Source organism: Petaurus breviceps, unplaced genomic scaffold (genome assembly GCF_028583685.1).
Source record: "Petaurus breviceps papuanus isolate PSGF00001 unplaced genomic scaffold, PetGlider_PUasm1.0 90734, whole genome shotgun sequence".
In the NCBI taxonomy this organism is placed as follows: Eukaryota; Metazoa; Chordata; class Mammalia; order Diprotodontia; family Petauridae; genus Petaurus; species Petaurus breviceps.
The window spans coordinates 14,285,722-14,292,745 of NW_027187327.1; the positions used below are offsets into that span (position 1 = coordinate 14,285,722).

Below are 7,024 nucleotides of genomic sequence, written 5' to 3' on the forward strand. Positions count from 1 at the left end.
AAACAACAGCAAAAAAAAAAAAAAACAACCCTCCTGCTCTAAAATAATGAACCATCATTAAAAGCTATTTAAATAATCTGGTTCTCCCTCAATATAGATGGCAAATTGATCTAAATTGTGTATAGTATAAAGTCAACTGCATAGCAACAGAAGACTAAAAACATTCCCACTATTGACAAAAATAAGCTGACAGGGTGAAATATAAGCCTGTTTGGAAGGTGACCAAAATAAATGAGTACACTCAGAAACTTCCTTGAAGAGTCCTGGTCAAAATCAACGCTAATACTATGCAAGCCCATACAACAATAACATTACCAAATAAAATGTCTTATACTGAATGTAAATAAATTAAGAGAGTTGGGAGCCATAGATGATTCTTAGGGATGTGTCAATACTTCATGACCCTGAAGTAACACAATTGTCTGAACAGAGTCTTTGGCATTGCCAAATGGTTTATAGGATATGGATTTTTCAATGGAAATTACACCAAAAAAATTAAAAAGATACATTATCATCTGCTTGACCCCTGTACCCTAAGGACCAATGAACTTTTCTAGTTTGATTTGTAGGTGAAATCATCTTTATATGCTATCTCCCTCTGTTAGGATATGAGCTTCTCCAGAATAGGAACTGTCCTGCTTTGCTATTCATATTTTCAATGCTTAGCAAATAGTAAGCACTTACTAAACGATTTTTCCCATCAACTCATTAAAGATGTGGTTATGAAGATGGATCCTACTGGAGACTGCTAGCGTAACCAAAGTTATTAGAATTCTTTATGGTTTGAAGAACATACAAAAGTATCATTAGATGAAAGTATCGCTATATGCTTCTATGTAGAGAGATAGGGTTATATATAGTATAGGGTTCAAAGGATTCCTGTGATCTGACACAATGTACATGCTCATGGTTGAATTAGAAGAATATATAGTTTTATGGAAGATACATAAGGAGGGAAGGTAGAATTATCTAAATGGCTTTAAGCATTCATAACTACTCCACACAGCTCCACCTGGCTCCAAGAATTTTGAGACTTCTAGGAATGCCAAGGCTTCAACAATACATTTATTCAGGTTAGAATTAATTGTAGGATCATGCGATTATAACTTTATTGCTGGAAGGAACTTTGGAAGCCATGAAATCCAACCCCTTTATTTTACAGATTAGGAAACTGAGGCACAGAGATGATAATAAATTTTCTGCAACATTACTAAGGTGCCTGAGGTAGGATTAGAACTTTGATTTTCCTAACTCCTAGTCCAGTGTTCCATGCTGCCTCTACTACTACTTTCATTAAAGTCAAAGAACTGGATTTTTCCCCCTTAGGATAAAATAGGATACATAGGCAAAAATAAAAATAAAAACAATCACCTGTAAATTGGACTTGGCTTGAGCTCATTCTGGTTCATATGGTGTTTACCCCACAAAGTGTCTTCCCTGGCTTGTGGTCAATACTCGGCATAATACCAGAGCTAGAGTAATTTGTGCAGGTCTCAGAAAGTTATAACAGCCCCTACTCCCCTACACTGGATCTTCTTCCATAATATACTGAGAAAAGTTTTATATTCAGGAACAATATCTGATTTTATATCTAAAAACAGCTTTACTCAAGGGTAGAAAGATATTAAATCTTAGTAAATACAGACTAAATAGCATGCTTACCTACAAGCTAATAAATACTGGCATTTATTCTGACAAAGATCTCCTCCTGTTATAAGAAAAATGTCACCATAATTGAAGAGCATACAGATCATAAACATTGTTGCAGAGACTGAAAGACATTATCTATTCAATGAAAGCAAAAATGATTGCTAACATTTGTATAATGCTTTAAAATCTGCAAAGCCCTTCATATAACTATCTTATGATTTATCTATTGAATCTTATCAGGTTTGCTCCATAAAACAACACCATTATGATTAATTCTGAGACAGATACTAATATTAAACAAATGAAGAAAATTAAAGAAGTTGTGACTTGCCCAGTAATATAACCAGTAAATGTCTGAAGTCAGATCTTCAAGACTCCAAAATCTACTATACATTATACCACCTAGGTGCCTCAGAAATATAGATCTCTGTTTAGATGGGTCCTCCCCCTCACTTAAGCAATTCTTCCATTGAACTCTTATTATAAACCAATTTGGCTCCCCATGGTGATTGTTCTAAAACTTTTACCTTTCTTCCAGTCCCCAACTAAAGAAATCCCCACACCTACAGCAAATAATTAACTTCCTACTTCACTGAGAAGACAGGGGTATGGACTGTGGGAGCTCCTTCAGCTTCCCTTTTCTTTTCTCAAAATTCAGTATCATCCAATTCATTTAAATCCCTTCTTTATCTCGTGACCACATATCCCTCAATACTTATTTCAACTGATTGTAAGCATTTCTTAGGTACTCACCATGTGCCAGGCACTGTACTAAGTGTAGGGTATATAAAAAAAAGGCAAAAGACAGTCCCTACCCTCAAGGAGCTTACAACCTAATAGGTGAGACAAAATGCAAGCTATACATAGGATAAATAGGAAAGAACAGAAAAGACACTAGTTTTAAGAGGTGCTGGGAAAAGTCTTCCATTAAAAGAAGGGATTTTAGTTGAAATTTAAAAGAAGTCATGGAGGTCGGTCAGTGAAGCAGAAAGAGAGAATTCCAGACATGAGGGATAGCCAGTGAAATTGTGAGGTCAATTGATGCTCATGATCAAATAAGGAATAAAGTGAAGCATACAAAATAAACTGTTCATAGAATTCTCTTTGTAAAGAACTGGAAATTGGGGGGAAGAGCCAAAATGGCTGAGTAAAAGAAGGGATTTCCTTGAGCTCTCCCCCATACACCTCCAAATATCTGCAAAAAAATGACTTCAATTTCAAGAGCAGAAGAAACCACAAAAAGACAGAGTGAAAAAAATTTCGAGCTCAAAACAACCTGTAATGTGGACAAAACAGGTCTATTGCACCAGTCTGAGAGAGGAGTATGGTCCAGTATGGGACTTGCCCACACAGATGGGGCTCTAGAAAACCTGAAGCAGGCCTCAGGGGATTGAGACTGGCAGCTGTGGTGGTTTTTGTTTGTGGTCACTCACAGACCAGGAGAGGAGTAACACCTCTCCTTTGATCATATAACCTTGGAAGAACTGAAAATTTATAGAACTCTAGAAATATCTGAAGATAGCTGCACAAAACTCCTGATATTGGGACAGTACACCCTCCACACTAGAAGCAGAGTCCTACCTTAAGAAAGAGTTAAAAAGTCAAGTAATGGGCCAGGAAAATGAGCAAACATCAGAAAAAAGTCAGTCTATAGAATCTTACTTTGGTGATAAGGCAGATGAATACATACAACCAGAAGAAACCTCCAAGAAAAATATGAATTGGTCTGAAGTTATGGAAGAGCTCAAAAAGAATTTTGAAAATCAATTAAAGAGAAGTACAGGAAAAATTTGAAAGAGAACTGAGAGTGACACAAGAAAATCATGAAAAATGAGTCAACAGCTTGGTAAAGGAAACCCAAAAAGATGCTGGAGAAATGAACACCTTAAAAAAAGAGACTAACCCAAATGTTAAAAGAGATCCAAAAAGCCAATGAGGAAAAGAATGTCTTAAAAAAGTGGAATTGGACAAATGGAAAAGGAGATCCAACAGCTGACCAAAGAAAATAATTGCTTAAAAATTAGAATAAAGCAAATGAAAGCTAATGACTCTATGAGAAATCACAAAATTATAAAACAAAGCCAAAAGAATAAAAAAAATAGAAGTCAATGTGAACTATCTCATTGGAAATACAACTGACCTGGAAAATAGATCCAGGAGAAATAATTTTTAAATCACTGGACTCCCCAAAAGCCATGATAATAAAAAAGAGCTTAGACATTATCTTCCAAGAAATTATCATGGAAAACTGCCCTGATATTCCAGAACCAGAGAGTAGAATAGAAATTAAAAGAATCCACCAATCACTTCTTGAAAGAAATCTCAAAAGGAAAACTTCTAGGAAAATTGTAGCTAAATTCCAGAGTCCCCAAGTCAAGAAGCAAATATTGTAAGCAGCCAGAAAGAAACAAGTATTGTGAAAACACACTCAGGATAACATATAATTTAGCAGCTTTTACATTAAGGGATTGGAGGACTTGGAATATGATATTCTGTAGGTCAAAGGAGCTAGGATAAAAACCAAGAATCACACACTCAGAAAAATGGAGTATAATCCATTAGGGGGAAAAATGGATATTCATTAAAAGATGACTTTCAAACATTCTTGATGAAAAGATCAGAGCTGAATAGAAAATTTGACTTTCAAATATAAGACTCAAGAGAAACATGAAAAAGGAAACAAGAAAGAGAAATAATAAGGGACTTATTAGAGTTGAATTTTTTATATTCCTACATGGAAAGATGATATTTGTAACTCATGAGACTCTTCTCAAAATTAGGGTAGTTGGAGGGAATATACATACATACATACATACACACATATATGTGTGTAAATCTGTATACACATATATCCATACATATATGCATATATTTATTTATATATAATATTATGTTATTTATTATATATATATATATATATTTAAGGCAGAAGGCACAGGGTGAGTTGAATATGAAGGGATGATATCTAAGAAATAAAACTAATGGGTGAGAGAGGAATGTACTGGGAGAAGGAGAGAGAGGTATAATGGGGTAAATTATCTCACATAAAAGACTCAAGAAAAAGTTTTTACAGTGGCAGGAAAAGGAGGGAGGTGGGAGGGAATGAGTGAACCTTAGTCTTATCAGATTTGGCCTAAGGAGGAAATAACATACACACTCGATTGGGTATGAAAATCTATCTTACCCTATAGGAAAGTAGGGGAGAGGGGATGAGAGGGGTGGGGTGATAGAAGAGAGAGCAAATGATGGGTGGGGATAATCAGAAGTAAATACGTTTGAAGAGGTTTAAAGGAGAGAATAGAATAAACAGGGGGTGGGTGGGTGGGATAGGATTGAGGGAAATATAGTTAGTCTTTCACAACATCACTATTATAGAAGTATTTTGCATGACTACACATGTATAACCTACATCGAATTGCTTTCCTTCTCAATGAGGGTGGGAAGGGAGGAAGGGAGAGAATGTGGAAACCAAAGTTTCAAAGAGGCATTTTAAAAGTTGTTTCTCCATGCATATGAGAAATAAGACAAACAGGCAATGGGATATAGAAATCTATCTTGCTGTACAGGAAAATAGAAGAAAAGGGGATGGGGGGAGGGGATAGAAGTGAGGGCAGACTGGGGGAAGAGGTAATCAGAATGCATTCTGCCTTTGGGTGGGGGGAGGGAAGAGATGGGGAGAAAATTTGGAACTCAAAATCTTGTGGAAGTGAATGTTGAAAACTAAAAATAAATAAATTAATAATAATTTTCAAAAAATAATTTGAAATTGCAGAGATGCTCATCAATTGGGGAATAACTGAAAAAGTTGTGGTGTATAATTGTGATGGAATACTACTGTCCTGGAAGAAATGATGAGCTCCATGTTCTTAGAAAAGACATGGTGATAATTGCATGAAATAATGAAGAACAAAATTAGCAGAACCAAGAGAATATTGTATATAATAATAGCAATATTGTTTTAAGAATGACTTTGAGCAAATAAGTAATTTTGACTATTATAAATACCCAAATTAACTATAAATGGCATATGAGGAAAGACACCATGTACATCCAGAGAAAGAAGTGATAAAGAGAAGCATTTATAGAATAAATTTACATACGTACAAATAATGGACATATATGTATATGTTTTCATACATACATGTGTGTATGTGTGAGTGGGTGCATGTGTGTATATTTGTGTCTAAAGGTAACCATCCTCAGACAGGGGAGCAGGAGGGAAGAAAAAAAGGAAAAAAATAAATTTATATGGTTTCTTTATTATATATTTTTTTAAAATAGTAAGTTGTACATTTTAGATTTGCAGTTTCATGTGTCATCTTTTTATTATACTATGCTATGAAAATACTCGTTTTATTATATAAATTAAAAAATTATCTTAAAATAGAAAAGAAAATGGACAATTTTATTTATATAAAACTTAAGTTTTTGCAGAAATAAGACCAAAGCACTTAAAATTAAAAGGGAAACAGAAATGAGGGGAAAATATTTACAATCAGTTTTTCTGATAAAGATCTCAGCTCAAAGATATTTAGGAAATGGATTCAAATTTATAAGAAAAGAACCATTCCCCAATAGATAAAAGATGAAAGTATATAAATAAGCAATTTTCAAAAGAAGCATTCCAAGCTATTCAACAGTGTTCCAAATGACTAATAAAGAAATGTAAATTAAAGTAACTCTGAGGTTCTACCTTGTACCCATTAGATTTCCAAAGATGACAAAAAAGGAAAATAACAAATGACTGAGGGCCTGTAGGAAAACAGTAGGTGGCACAGTGGATAAAGTCCTGGGCCTGAAGTTAGGAAGATTCATTTTCCTGAGTTCAAATTTGGCAAACAGTTATGAGCTGTGTGACCCTGGATGAGCTATTTAACCCTGTTTGCCTCAGTTCCTCATTTGTAAAATGAATTGTAGAAGGAAATGGCAAATCACACCAGTACCTTTGTCAAGAAGGTATCAAATATCGGGGCGGCTGGGTGGTGCAGTGAATAGAGCACTGGTCCTGGAGTCAGGAGAACCTGAGTTCAAATCTGAACTTAACACAAAAACTAGCTGTGTGACCTGGGGCAAGTCACTTAACTCTAACTACCCTACCTTCCTCCCTCCAAAAAAAAGCAAAAAAAAAGTCCCAAATAAGGTCACAGAGTCAGACATATCTTAAACCACTGAACAACAACAGTTCCGTGGTTCTGGTAGGAATTCACCAATGGAGGAGATCTTAGAGGGGGAAGGATATGGAAGCTGAAACATATGATTCCAAAGTCCAGAGAGGGGAAAAAAGGAGAGAGAGATACAGAGAGACAGACAGACAGACAGACAGACACAGAGAGAGAGAGAGAGAGAGAGAGAGAGAGAGAGAGAGAGAGAGAGA

General features: G+C 35.3%; 1 protein-coding gene across 9 annotated transcripts in view; it reads right to left on the reverse strand.

The window, feature by feature from the left end:
* Positions 1 to 7,024, reverse strand: part of RIMS1 (regulating synaptic membrane exocytosis 1) — a 412,074-nt gene that overhangs the window by 355,467 nt on the left and 49,583 nt on the right. The window lies entirely within an intron of this gene.